Below are 14538 nucleotides of genomic sequence, written 5' to 3' on the forward strand. Positions count from 1 at the left end.
TCTTTCAACAATGTGAGTATAAAAATTGTCTCAATGTGAGTCTGTCTGTTTATTCTAATTGGAATTTGTTGAGCTTCTTGGGTGTGTAGATTGACCTTTTAAAATAAAATGTAAGTAGTTTTCAGCTATTATTTCTTCATATATTCTTTCTGCTCTCTGTTTCTTCTGGAAGTCCCATTTTGGAATATCCTACAGATCTCTGAGGCTCTGTTTATTTTTCTCTATTCATTTTTGCTTTCCCTTCTTCAGATTGGAAAGTCTCAATTGATCTGCCAGATCACTGAATTTCCCCCATGAGTGCAGGCTGTTGTTTTATAAGGTCACCAGGAGCTGGAGAGGGGGGGTTTGGATTGGAACAAGTTTAAACCAGGTCAAAGCTAGCATTTCTTTCCAAGATTCAGTCACTCTTCTTGAATAAAATACTCCCTAGATTGAAGCAAGCACTTGGTTGATTTCTAGAATTTGGAAAAAGTTGATTCTTATGATTTTGGCCAGTTTTCTCATTACCTAATGGAAGAGAGAATTTTGGAGGTTCTGTATAGTTTGGGGACCCTTTCCAAATATATCAAATCTTACAGAATTGTGAGAAAATAAAACCCTGCATTTACAAGCATCCCAGGTGATTCTCACCAAAATCAGAGGAAGTGCTACTTCAAAGACATTGTTTGGTCATTCCATAAAAATCAACCTTTCTAAGCAGGCAAGTCAATGGAATTTATATAATACCAGAAAAAATATTTTTTAACTTAAATTTCAAATTTATTAGCAATTAAGAGATGTATACATAAATATTGCACAGATGACTTTATTCATGGTGGAGCAGAGATACAGTTGGTGCCAATCAATTTTGTGGATACTCTGTTCTTTAGTTCCAAGAAAAGTTTGCATCATAAGACTTGGACTTGGGTTTTGGAATTTTCCTTTCTTCAATGTTACAGCTCTATCCATTTTTTCTGCAAAGGCAGCTGCATCTTCTTTAGTACTCAAGATTAGAACCATATTGGACAAAGGATCAGTTGTTGATGCCCAAACCATCAAAGGATTTTTCATTGTTCCTGGTATCAAACTCCATCCTCCATTTCTTTGTATTATTTAGACTACATGTTATTGTGAGCAGGAACAAAGATCCTGACTTTTCTATTTTTGACATACTCTTCTGGAACACTAGTTAATGTAGTGATATCCAATTTTTCATCAGCTGTTATAAGTTGAGTGTCTGGAGTTTGATCCTATGCCAACTTCCATGTGGATATGCTTAACAACCTGGTTGGAACCCTGGAAAAGGAAATAGTAGCTGTAGCTGCTGCCCTTCTCCCCAACGTCTGCCTCAGTGCCATGGACGTTGAGACTGCCGCCATATTACTGCAGGCAAACAGCAGGATCTAATACCAGAAATTTTAAGGACTTCAGAACTTGCAATCAAGGACAATAGCTCTCTTGCTCTCTCCACCCCTCACCCAAAGTAAATAGAAAACATCCTTAATCTTAGGCATTGCCATGTCCAAATAGTATAGAAATTGCCACAAGAGCTGTTTGTAACCTTTTTTTTTTTTTTTTTTTTTTTGGTGCTGAGTATTGAACCCAGGGCCTTGTGCTTGCGAGGCAAGCACTCTACCAACAGAGCTATATCCTCAGCCCTGTAGCCATTTTTTTTGTGTGTGTGTGTGATACCCTGCATGCTACTGGAGGTTGAAGGCAAAGAAGTTTGGCAGATTTTAGCCTCTGTAAGAACTATTTAAATCACATTGCAAAATAGAAGTCAAAACAGACATTTCCTGTTCTGATCTCTGCCTGCAAATTAATAACTTGCATAACTGGAAATCATAAATTAAATTCAATAGGGAAGTAACTGATGGCCTTTTATTCCTAACAAAAGGTAGGTAGATGGATGGAACTTAGTTCATACCCTATTTCTTCATATTATTTCAAGCCATCGATGATGGGGGTGAGGATTCTGTCAGTCAAATGAATACACATTAAGCACTAAATCTTTACTGATGCAGTCTGAAAGAGTGGACAAGTAGGCTTATTTTTCAAAAAGATCAAATAAGAAGCTGCTTTCAAGTGGGTGTGGGGCTTCAGGGAGGCCCTGAGGCTGTTCCTGACGGCAGCTTCTGCCTAAGGTTCTCTTACTTAGCCCCTTTGCTCAGTAGTTGTGTGACCTTGGACTGGGCTCCTAACATTTCTAATCCTTAGTTACCTCATGTGGAAAGTGAGTGTAACAATGCTGTGTGTTCACAGGGTCACTGAAATGACTAAATGCAATAATCTAAGTGAAGCCCATAACATATCAACTGGTGTGATGTAAGCTTGAAGCATAGAGCAGGCTGATTATATTTGTTTTGATTATGGCAATGTGGGTATAAAGCTCTTGTCCACTGTGTAGCAGACACACTCCATCTGGACTGCTCAATACAGTAGCCACTGTCACATGTGGCTACCAAGAAATGTGACTGGTCTGAATTGAGATGTGCTGTGAGTGTGAAATAAAACACACACCGGATTTGAAAGATAATAGAATCTTTTAAAAAGAATAAAGTATCTCATTAGTTGTTTCTCTGTTGATTACATATTACCTTGATAGTTTGGGGTAAATTGGATTAAATAACATGTATTATATAAATTAATTTCACCTGTTTTTTTTTTAATCTTTTGAAAATACAGTTGCTAGAAAATTTTTCTGTAGGTGGCTTGTGTTTGTGACTCCCCCCTAATTTCCTGTAAAACATCCTTTATCAGATTTACATTGAACCCACTAACAGAATATACTGAGTCAGGCCACGTGGACATGGTCTAACAGAGGCCACAGGCTGGCAGGAGGTCTGGAGGGAGCTGTGACCCACGTGTCAGAGAGGTCTTCATAGAGGAGGTGGCATCTGAGCAGAGATTCACTCTCTCCTAAGAATTTCAAGGTCACTGTCTTGATGTGGGCTTTGTTTCCTTTAGAACTTCTCTCTATGTTTTAGAAACATAGAGATGAAAGACATCAGTTTGCTCCTCCACCCTATAGAAACCAAGACAAGTCCTGGCTTTCCTGCAAAGGGCCAGGTCAGAGAGATTCTGAGATCTGAACCTTGATCTTACCATTTGGCCTCATGTACCTGTTTATCCAGTTAGTGTGGAGTAGATAAACTTTGCCAGAAAAGCTTTTTGTCCTTTGAGTTCTAGAGCACTTTGAAGACACATTACTATCTAGACCATTTTCTGTCTGTCAAAAACTGCTTAAAGAGTGGTATATTTAATAGCTCTACCTATAGGGAGTCCTACTATGCTGGAGAGGCAGGAGAGAGGTGATGATGTGTTTGCTTTTAATCAGCTAAGTTTCCATGAAGAAGCAGACCTGTCCCACCTACTCCTGAGACTGATGCAGGAGGATCATTTGGGTCCAGGAGTTTGAGACCAGCCTGGGCAAGAAAATGAAACCTTGTCCAAAGTGGAGACGCTTGGGGTATAATTCAGTAGTAAAGCATTTATTTAGCATGTGAGAGACCTGGGCTCCATCCCCAGCAACACACACACACGTGCGCGCACACACACACACATAAAAGAAAGCAGGTTTGGTTTTCATAGGTAAGTGATAGGAGAGGTAATAAGATGCTATGCCTGTGTTCTCTTTGTTGTTTATTTTATTAATAGTTTTGTATAGACAGGTTTCACATGCCATACAAATTGCCCATAGGAAGTGCACAGTTCAATGGCATAATTCAGGATAGCAATCAGTATGATCATTTTTAGAACATTTTCATCACTCCTAAAAGAAATTCTGTACCCCACCACCTCCTGTAGTGAGCTGAACTGATAAATTCCTAAAAGATTTGTCTACCTAGAATCTCAGAGCCTGACCATATCTAGAATAAGTTTCTTTGCAGATATAATAGGTAAGAAGTTTGAGATGAGATCATCTTGGATAAGGTGGGACCTAAATCCAATGATGAGTGTCTTTCTAAAAGACAGAAAACACACAGTAGCATAGAGAAAAGGCCACACGAAGACAGAAGCAGAGATTTATGAAATCCCAGTCCAAGGGGCCCCACGGTTGCTGGCATTTTATGGACATACCACATTTTGTTTATCCATTCATGGGTTGCTGACCATTTGGTCTGTTTCCACTTGGGGGCTGTCATGCATAATGCTGCTATGAACGTTCATGGACAAATTTTGGTGTAGACACATGTTCTCATTTCTCTCAGGAATGTAGGAGTATGTAGGAGTACATGTTGGATCGTATGATAACTCTACGTTTAATATTTTGAGAAAGTTTCAGGTTGTTTTCCAAAATGGATGTGCCATTTCACATTCCCACCCGTAGCATATGAAGGTTCCAGCTTCTCTATATATTTGCCAACACGTGTTCTTTTTCTGTCTTTTTGATTAGACCTGCATCCACACCACAGTTGCCATTGGAGCACCCAGCCTTCTGTGTCCACACCACAGGCCCTTTGGGATAACACAGCTTACTGTGTCCACTGCACAAGCAGTCTCATAGAACCTTCTGTGTGACTCCACCAGATACCTCAGGTACCTCAAATCACCTCCACGCCACAGACTTCCCCCAGTGCACACAACCTTCTTGTCCAATATGGAAGTCACCTGAGGTCCACATAGCTTTCTGTGTCCACACCACAATTCTATTTGAGCACACAAGTCACATGTCCCCCTGGGGTAATACACAGTCCAAACCAAAAGTCTCCTTGGACGCACAGCGATCTCTTGGACCACACCACAGGTCGCCTCAGATACACAGAGCCTTCCGTACCTATACCACAATTTTCCTGGCACATACACACCTGCTATGTCCATGTCCATGTGTACCCTTAGGTACACATGGTCTTTTTCATTTACGCAGAAGCTTTCCTCAGCACACGCCCCTGAGATACATAGTTTTCTATCCACACAAGAAGTCTCCTCAGGTGCGCGTGACCTCTGTGTCCACATCACTGTGCACCCTTGTGTAACAACCATCTGTTTTTCAACCTTGTTGTTTCATTGATGAATAAAAATTGTATATCTCATGTATGGTTACACGAATGGTGTGAATTTACATCGTGTACAACCATAGAAATGAAAAGTTGTACCCTATTTGTGTACAATGAATCAAAATGCAGTCTGTAAAAATAAAAATAAAAAATTTAAAAAATCATACATATTTATGATGTACACTATGATGTTTTGATAGATGTATACTTTATGTCATGACTTGGTCAAGCTAATTAATGTGTCTATCACCTCACATAAGTTTTTTAATAGCACTGGTACCAACAGACAGGTAGGAGGAATCGTTTGTGTTCTCTTTCTTTCTTCAGAGGCATAGATGGAGGCTTATTTAGGAAAGCGGATACACAGTCAGGGAGAGTGTAGGCCATCTCCAGAGGCAGAGACAATCCTAGCACAGTAGCTGGCAACACTTCGTAGTCTATGACAATTTATGAGACATTTTCAAAATAACTAGAAAAAGAGCCCAAGGTTTCCCAATACATACACATGACAAATGTTTGAGGAAATGAAAATGCTAATTACCCGGATTTGATCATCACACATTACACATGTACTGAATCATTGTGCTTGGTAACAGCCTTCTAGGTCCACACCTTTGTCTTAGGAACAAGTAGCTTTCTAACCCCATTCCACAAGCCATCTTGGGTCTACCCGCCTTGGTGTGCACATCACAGTCCCTCTCAAATATTGTCTGTCACCAATATCCTCACCTACATCCATAAGCTCTGGTGTCCACATTGGAAGGCCACCCAAGTTCACACAACTTTACTTTTTAAAATTCCAAGTCCCTGGTACCCTCAGGATTATGCAGTCTTCCACGTCTTCTGTCTATACCACAAGTCCCCTCAGGAACACACAATTTGCTGTATCCGCACCACAATTCAAACCACACATATACAAAGCCTTCTACTTTCATACCACAGTCCTTTTAGGGACACATGGCCTTTTTCCTTCACACCAGAAGTCCCTCAGGGATATATGGGCATCTCTGTCTACACCACAAGTCCTTTCTGAACACACCATCTTCTGTGTCCACAGTCCAAGTCTCAGACACAGTCACCAGAAATGTCCACGCCACAGGCCCCCTAGGTGCACACAGCCTCCTATGTCCACACCTTCAGGGTCACACACAAACTTCTATATCCATACCCCAAGTCATCTTATGTATATACACCCTGGAGGGAGCAAGCAATATGTTTCCCGAGGGGCACGGAGCCTTCTCTGCCCCCTGGGGTACTTTTGTTCATGACAAAGTCTCCTCAAGTACACAAAGTCTCTGGTGTCCACAGGAGAAGTCCTCACAGGTTCATCCAGCCTTCCCCGTCTCACCACCAGTCGCCTCTCATATTTCCTTCTGGTCTCAGGACTCTGCAAGGATGACCTTGGGCAGTCAGTCACCTAATTCTTAGAAAAACCAGGATGATTCAAGTTCATGGTGTTAGAGCATCTGTCAACACAGACTGGTATTCTGATTCAGTATATTTTAATTTTTCTCTTTCTTTCTAAATCTACCTTCAAGTCACATCTGGGGACAATTTAAGTATTGATTACATATCAGCTGGTTTGTTGAAATGGATTTCCTATGTGATTTTTTTAAAATTTATTTTTATTGTAAACAAATGGGATACATGTTGTTTCGGTTTGTACATGGACTAACCGCATACAATTTGTGTAATAATACATTTACATAGGGTAATGATGTTTGATTCATTCTGTTATTTTTTCCTCCCCCCCCCACCCCTACCACCCCTCTTTTTCCTCTATACAGTCCCTCCTTCCTTTCCTCCATTCTTGCCCCCCTCCCACCCACCATTATGTGTCATCATCCGCTTATCAGTGAGATCATTTGCCTTTTGGATTTTTGAGATTGGCTTATCTCACTTAGCATGATGTTCTCCAATTTCATCCATTTGCCTGCAAATGCCATAATTTTATTATTCTTTATAGCTGAGTAATATTGCATTGCATATATATACCACAGTTTCTTTATCCATTCATCAATTGAAGGACATCTAGGTTGATTCCACAGTCTGGCTATTGTGAATTGAGCAGCTATGAACATTGATGTGGCTGTATCTCTGTAGTATGCTGATTTTAAGTCCTTTGGGTATAGGCCAAGGAGTGGGATAGCTGGGTCAAATGGTGGTTCCATTCCAAGTTTTCTAAGGAATCTCCATACTGCTTTCCAGAGTGGCTGCACTAATTTTCAGCCCCACCAGCAATGTATGAGTGTACCTTTCTCCCCACATCCTCTCCAACACCTATTGTTGCTTGTATTCTTGATAATCGCCATTCTAATTGGGGTGAGATGCAATCTTAGGGTAGTTTTGATTTGCATTTCTCTTATTACTAAAGATGTTGAACATTTTTTCATATGTTTGTTGATTGCTTGTCGATCTTCTTCTGTGAAGCATCTGTTCATATCCTTAGCCCATTTGTTGACTGGGTTGTTTGTATTCTTGGTGTAGAGTTTTTTGAATTCTTTATATATTATGGAAATTAGTGCTCTATCTGAAGTATGAGTGGCAAAGATATTCTCCCACTCCATAGGCTCTCTCTTCACATTGCTGATAGTTTCCTTTGCTGAGAGAAAGCTTTTTAGTTTGAATCTATCCCAGTTGTTGATTCTTGCTTTTATTTCTTGTGCTATGGGAGCCCTGTTAAGGAAGTCTGATCCTAAGCCAACAAGTTGAAGATTTGGACCTACTTTTTCTTCTATAAGATGCAAGGTCTCTGGTCTGATTTCGAGGTCCTTGATCCATTGTGAGTTGATTTTTGTGCAGAGTGAGAGATATGGGTTTAGTTTCATTCTGTTGCATATGGATTTCCAGTTTTCCCAGCACCATTTGTTGAAGAGGCTATCTTTTTTCCATTGCATATTTTTGGCACCTTTGTCAAGTATGAGAAAATTGTATTTATTTGGGTTTGTGTCCATGTCCTCTATTCTGTACCATTGATCTACCTGTCTATTTTGGTGCCACTACCATGCTGTTTTTGTTACTATTGCTTTGTAGTATAGTTGAAGTTCTAGTATTGTATACCCCCTGCTTCATTCTTCCTGCTAAGGATTGCTTTAGCTATTCTGGGTTTCTTATTCTTCCAGATGAATTTTATGATTGCTTGCTCTATTTCTGTAAGGTACATCATTGGGATTTTAATTGGAATTGCATTGAATCTGTATAGCACTTTTGCTATGGCCATTTCGACAATATTAATTCTGCCTATCCAAGAACATTGGAGATCTTTCCATCTTCTAAGGTCTTCCTCAATTTCTTTCTTCAATGTTTTGTAGTTTTCATTGTAGAGATCTTTTACCTCTTTGGTTAGATTGATTCCCAAGTATTTTATTTTTTTTGAGGCTATTGCAAATGGAGTTGTTTTCCTCATTTCCCTTTCAGCTGTTTCGTCGCTTGCATATAAAAATGCTTTAGATTTATGCGTGTTGATTTTATAGCCTGCTATTTTGCTGAATTCATTGATGAGGTCTAGAAGTTTCCTGGAGGAGGTTTTTGGATCCTCTAAATATAGAATCATGTCATCAGCAAATAGTGACAGCTTAAGTTCCTCTTTTCCTATTCATATCCCTTTAATTTCTTTAGTCTGCCTAATTGCTCTGGCTAGAGTTTCGAGGACAATGTTGAATAGAAGTGGTGAAAGAGGACATCCCTGTCTTGTTCCAGTTTTTAAAGGGAATGGTTTCAGTTTTTCTCCATTAAGAATGATTTTGGCCATGGGCTTAGCATAAATCGCCTTTACAATGTTCAGGTATGTTCCTACTATCCCTATTTTTTCTAGTGTTTTGAGCATGAAGGGCTGTTGTATTTTGTTGAACGCTTTTTCTGCATCAATTGAAATAACCATATAATTCTTATCCTTAAGTCTATTGACGTGATGGATTACGTTTATTGATTTACGGATGTTAAACCATCCTTGCATTCCAGGGATGAACCCCACTTGATCGTGGTGCACGATTTTCTTAATATGCTTTTGGATACGGTTTGCCAATATTTTGTTAAGGATCTTTGCATGTATATTCATCAAGGATATTGGCCTAAAATTTTCTTTCCTTGATGTGTCTTTTTCTGTTTTGGATATGAGGGTGATATTAGCTTCAAAGAATGAGTTTGGTAGGGTACCCTCTTTTTCTATTTCCTGGAATACTTTGAAAAGTATTGGAATGAGATCTTCTTTGAAGGTCTTGTGGAACTCGGCTGCGAATCCGTCTGGTCCTGGGTTTTTCTTGGATAGTAGGTTTTTAATGGCTTCTTCTATTTCATTGCTTGACATTGATCTGTTTAAATCGTGTATATCCTCCTGGTTCAGTTTGGGAGGAGCATATGTCTCTAGAAATTTGTCAATGTCTTCAGTAGTTTCTATTTTGTTGGAATACAGATTTTCAAAGTAGCTTCTCATTATGTTATGTATCTCAGTGGTGTCTGTCGTGATATTTCCTTTTGCATCATGTATTTTAGTAATTTGAGTTTTCTCTCTCCTTCTCTTTGTTAGTGTGGCTAAGGGTTTGTCTATTTGTTTACTTTCTCAAAGAACCAACTTTTTGTTTTGTCAATTTTTGAATTGTTTCTTTGTTTCAATTTCATTTATTTCAGCTCTGATTTTAATTATTTCCTGTCTTCTACTTTTGCTGTTATTCTGTTCTTTTTCTAGGGCTTTGAGCTATAATATTAGGTCATTTAGTTGTTGACTTTTCATTCTTTTCTGGAATGCACTCCATGCAATGAATTTTCCTCTTAGTACCGCTTTCATAGTGTCCCAGAGATTTTTATATGTTGTATCGTCATTCTCATTGACCTCTAAAAATTTTTTATTCTCCTCCCTAATGTTTTCTGTTATCCATGTTTCATTCAATAGCATATTATTTAGTCTCCAGGTATTGGAGTAATTTCTGTTTCTTATTTTGTCATTGATTTCTACTCTCAGTCCATTATGATCTGATAGAACACAAGGCAGTATCTCTATTTTTTTGCATTTCCTAAGGGCTGCTTTGTGGCATAACATATGGTCTATTTTCGAGAAGGTTCCATGTGCTGCTGAGAAGAAAGTGAATCCGCTCATTGATGGATGGAATATTCTATATATGTCTATTAAGTCTAGGTTATTGATTGTGTTATTGAGTTCTATGGTTTCTTTGTTCAGTTTTTGTTTGGAAGATCTATCTAGTGGTGACAGCGGTGCATTAAAGTCACCCAGAATTATTGTGTTGTGGCCTATGTGATTCCTGAAATTGAGAAGGATTTGTTTGATGTACAGGGATGCACCATTGTTTGGGGCATAAATATTTACTATCGTTATGTCTTCCTGATTTATGTTTCCCTTAAGCAGTATGAAATGTTCTTCTTTATCCCTTCTGACTAACTTTGGCTTGAAGTCCACTTTATCTGATATAAGGATGGAAACCCCCACTTATTTGCTGAGTCCATGTGCATGGTAGGTTTTTTCCCATCCTTTCACCTTTAGTCTGTGGATGTCTTTTTCTATGAGTCTCTTGCAGGCAGCATATTGTTGGGTCTTTCTTTTTAATCCATTCTGCCAGTCTATGTCTTTTGATTGATGAGTTTAGGCCATTAACATTCAGGGTTATTATTGAGAAATGATTTGTATTCCCAGTCGTTTGGCTTATTTTTGGTTTTTAAGTTGGCTTGGTTTCTCCTTTGAGTGATTTTACTCTAAGGTAGTTCCTCCATTTGCTGACCTACATTGTTGTTTTTCATTTCCTCCTCATGGAATATTTTGTTGAGAACATTCTGTAGTGCAGGCTTTCTATTTGTAAATTCTTTTAACTTTTGTTTATGATGGAAGGATTTTACTTCATCTTCAAATCTGAAGGTTAGTTTTGCTGGGTATAGGCTTCTTGGTTGGCAACCATGTTCTTTCAGAGCTTGAAATAGGTTTTTCCAGGCCCTTCTAGCTTTTAGAGTCTGGGCTGAGAAATCTGCTGCTTCCGTATTGGTTTCCCCCTATATGTAATCTGATGCTTTTCTCTCGTGGCCTTCAAAATCCTATCTTTATTTTGAATGTTAGGCATTTTCATTATAATGTGCCTTGGTGTGGATCTGTTGTGATTTTGTGCATTTGTTGTTCTGTAAGCCTCTTGTATTTGATTTTCCATTTCATTCTTCAGGCTTGGGAAATTTTCTGATATTATTTCATTGAAAAGGTTGTTCATTCCTTTGGTTTGTATCTCTGTGTCTTCCTCAATCCCAATAATTCTTAAATTTGGTCTTTTCATGATGTCCCATAGTTCTAGGCGATTCTGTTCATGATTTCTTACCATCTTCTCTGTTTGGGCAACTTTATTTTCAAGATTCAATATTTTGTCTTCATTGTCTGAGGTTCTGTCTCCAAGTGGTCTAGTCTTTTGGTGATGCTTTCCATTGAGTTTTTTACTTGGTTTATTGTTTCCTTCATTTCAAGGATTTCCGTTTGGTTTTTTTTTTAGAATCTCTATCTCTTTGTTGAAATGATCTTTTGCTTCCTGCAGTTGCTCTTTCAGCTTATTGGTATTATCATTCATTGTCTGCATTTGCTCTCTTATGTCATCCTTTGCTTCGCAAATCATCTTAATCATGTATAATCTGAAGTCCTTTTCTGACATTTCTTCTAACATACTGTCATTGGATTCTATTACTATAGAATCTAGATTTGTTTGGATCATTTTCTTCCCTTGTTTCTTCATGTTGTTCATGTATCTTCCCCTCTAGCAGTGCAGATCTGGGGTATTGCAGTTTTCCCCTTATAGGTTTATAGTGGCCCTATAGGTTTCCAAAACCCTTTCTTTAAGGGGAGATTCATATTAGCAGTGCCCAATTCAGACACTATGCAATCCTAGACCAAATAGCCCCTATGAGGACAATAACAAAATTGTCATAATAAACAGAATGAGTTAAAATATTATCTTCAATAAAGCAGATTTACAATAAGGTCTGCAGTTCCAAATGGAGGACAAAGAGGATTCAGAGGGATGTAGAATGTGGCTGTTAATGGGATAAGAAAAGATTATACAGAAGTTCTAGATAATAGAAAGGGTGAGAGTGTAATCAAAAGAAATTGGATGTTAGCATGCAAAAAAGGGAGAAAGAAACTCTGAGGGAACAGGTAAACAAAAGGAAAAGAGAGCAAGAAAAGTAAAGAAATAAAAACTTAATTTTTTTCTATAAGGAGAAAAAAGAAAATCTACAGTATAATAGTCATATAGTAATGAAACTTCCCAGTCTTCAGTAGCCTGATGCATGAGATGTACCTGACAATGAGCTTCAAGCCTCCAGCAGGCGTCTCAGGATGGGATTTGCCCCACCTAAAGATGGGAGCTATGGCTTCCAGGATTATCCAAGATGGCCGCTCTGGCTTCCAAATGTGTTGGCAAATGGGGAGCTGCAGCTCAGGGTGTGGACGTGGTCAGCTGGAGGTCCTGGAGGTGGGATGTGATTGGTCAGGCAGGGGTCCTGGAGGCCCAGTGTGTTTGGTGTGGTTGTGGGATCCTGGAGGCCGGGTGCAATCAGTTGGTCTGGGGTCCCGGTGATAGGGTGCAGTCAGTTGGTCTGGGGGTCCTGGTGGCAGGGAGCAGTCAGTCGATGTGAGGGCCCCAGAGGCAGGGAGTGATTGGTCAGGCTGAGGGATCCTGGAGACGGGGCTCAGTCAGTCCAGCCAGGGGTCCTACAGGGCCTGGCTGTTGTCTCAAAATGGTGGCATCCTTGTGTAATCAAACCTGCTGGTACTGTGACAGAGAACTTCCAGGCAACAGCAGGCAGCTGGTGCTCCACTGGCGGTTGGCAGTCAGTTTGTCGGACGATCGGGAGGTGAACCTCATGCGTTGGGTGGTGGAAAGGTGTAAGGCAGACGATGGACCGGCCAGAGGCAGGCAAATGGCAGATGATAGGCGCCTGACAGTGAGCAATCTGCACTCAAAAAAGCGTAGATATGTTGGCAGACTGCAGGTCATCACAGCAGACAAATGGGGTAAACACCAGGGAATCGATAAGCAACAAAAACTGCCTCACCAAGAAACAGATATCCTCTGCTTCAAACCGGAGTTACGGAGCAACAAGGAACGCAGCCTCCCTCTAGTCCGCCATCTTGGATCCTCCTCCTATATGATTTTTAAAAATATATTTTTTTTGTCAATGGACCTTTATTTTATTTATGTATATGTGGTGCTGAGAATGGAACCCAGTGCCTCACACATGCTAGGCAAGCACTCTGCCACCGAGCCACAACCCCAGCCCCTCCTATGTGATTTTATGACCTTACATGGAATTGATTTTTGTCCAGCTTTGTTGAGGTATAATTGAAAAGTAAGAGCTGCACACATTTGGACATATATACACGTTGCAAGGCCAAAACCACAATCAGTACATCCACCACGCTTGTGTTGATACCTCGATCTCCTGGTCACTGTGAACCTGCCAAGCTGCTGTGTTCATTCAGGGTCATCTCCCCCACACTCTCAGAGCAGAGAAAAGAGAAGCTGGGTTATGATAAATTGGTCTCCTAGACTGAATTTGGCTTTGGAACTTCTTTAATTAAGGAAAAGACAACAGGAGTCCCCTGAGCGCTTGAAGTAAGGCTGGTATGAATTGAGATGGTACAAGACACGCCAGACTTCCAAGACTTAATATGGTCTTAAAACTATAAGCTGGGAGCAGTGGCTCACACCTGTGATTGCAGCAACTGGGGAGGCTGAAGCAGAGGGTCACAAGTTCAAGGCCAGCCTCAGTGACTTAGCCAGACTCTGTCTCAAAATAAAAAATAAAAAGAAGTGGGGTATACCTTAGTGATAGAGCACCCCTGGGTTTAATCCCTAGTACAAGAAAAAAAAAAAAAAAAAACCAACAACCCAAACCAAAAATTATAATTCTGCCCCCACTCCGCCACTCAGCCCCTATACCAAGTATGCTATCAACACCAGCCAGGCCCCACCCCAGAAGCACCCAGGGCCTGTCCAGGATGATGGGAGCATGCCCACCATACCCAACAGCCCCCAGGTCCCCGGAGCCCCTCTTAGAGTAGCTGAAGAAACTGTGAGCACCATGTTATAGGGAGCAGGCCTTCCCTATGGTCCTTAACAATGTGAAAACCAGAAAGAAAAAAGAAAGTTGGTATGATCCTCGAGCAGAGTGAGATCCAGGGGAGTAATGACCATAGGTCATCAGTGAATTCAGCCGGGCAAGAGAGACAGTGTGCTTCTGTGCTCACACCCTAGGGTGGGGCTCCATCAAGCCTCTGCACTTGAGTTCAGGGTTGGAAGTTTCCCCAGGTTTGTAGGTCAGTCACAGGACAAATCAGCTCTCTAGTCCCCAAACAAGCTGAACCCAAACCCTCAAGCTGGCCTCAGAATAGAATTAGTTTAGAATATTCTAGATCAGTGATTCTGCCCACCTGCCATTTTCCCATCCCTCTGTACTCACTGCTTCTGAGCCTGTCTGGCTCCTTGGGACACATTGCTTAGATGAGTCTTCCTGAGTTTCTGAGATTGATAGACAGGACCAAGCTTAAACAGGTTTCTTTATTATGGAATTTCTTAGCACC

The 14538-nt window shown here is 40.3% G+C and overlaps 1 pseudogene; it reads right to left on the bottom strand.

The window, feature by feature from the left end:
* Positions 1–841: 841 nt before the first annotated feature.
* LOC124967036 (NADH dehydrogenase [ubiquinone] iron-sulfur protein 4, mitochondrial-like) lies at positions 842–1358 on the bottom strand (annotated as a pseudogene).
* Between the last annotated feature and the right edge of the window lie 13180 nt (positions 1359–14538).

This window comes from Sciurus carolinensis, chromosome 16, assembly GCF_902686445.1.
Source record: "Sciurus carolinensis chromosome 16, mSciCar1.2, whole genome shotgun sequence".
Lineage (NCBI taxonomy): Eukaryota > Metazoa > Chordata > Mammalia > Rodentia > Sciuridae > Sciurus > Sciurus carolinensis.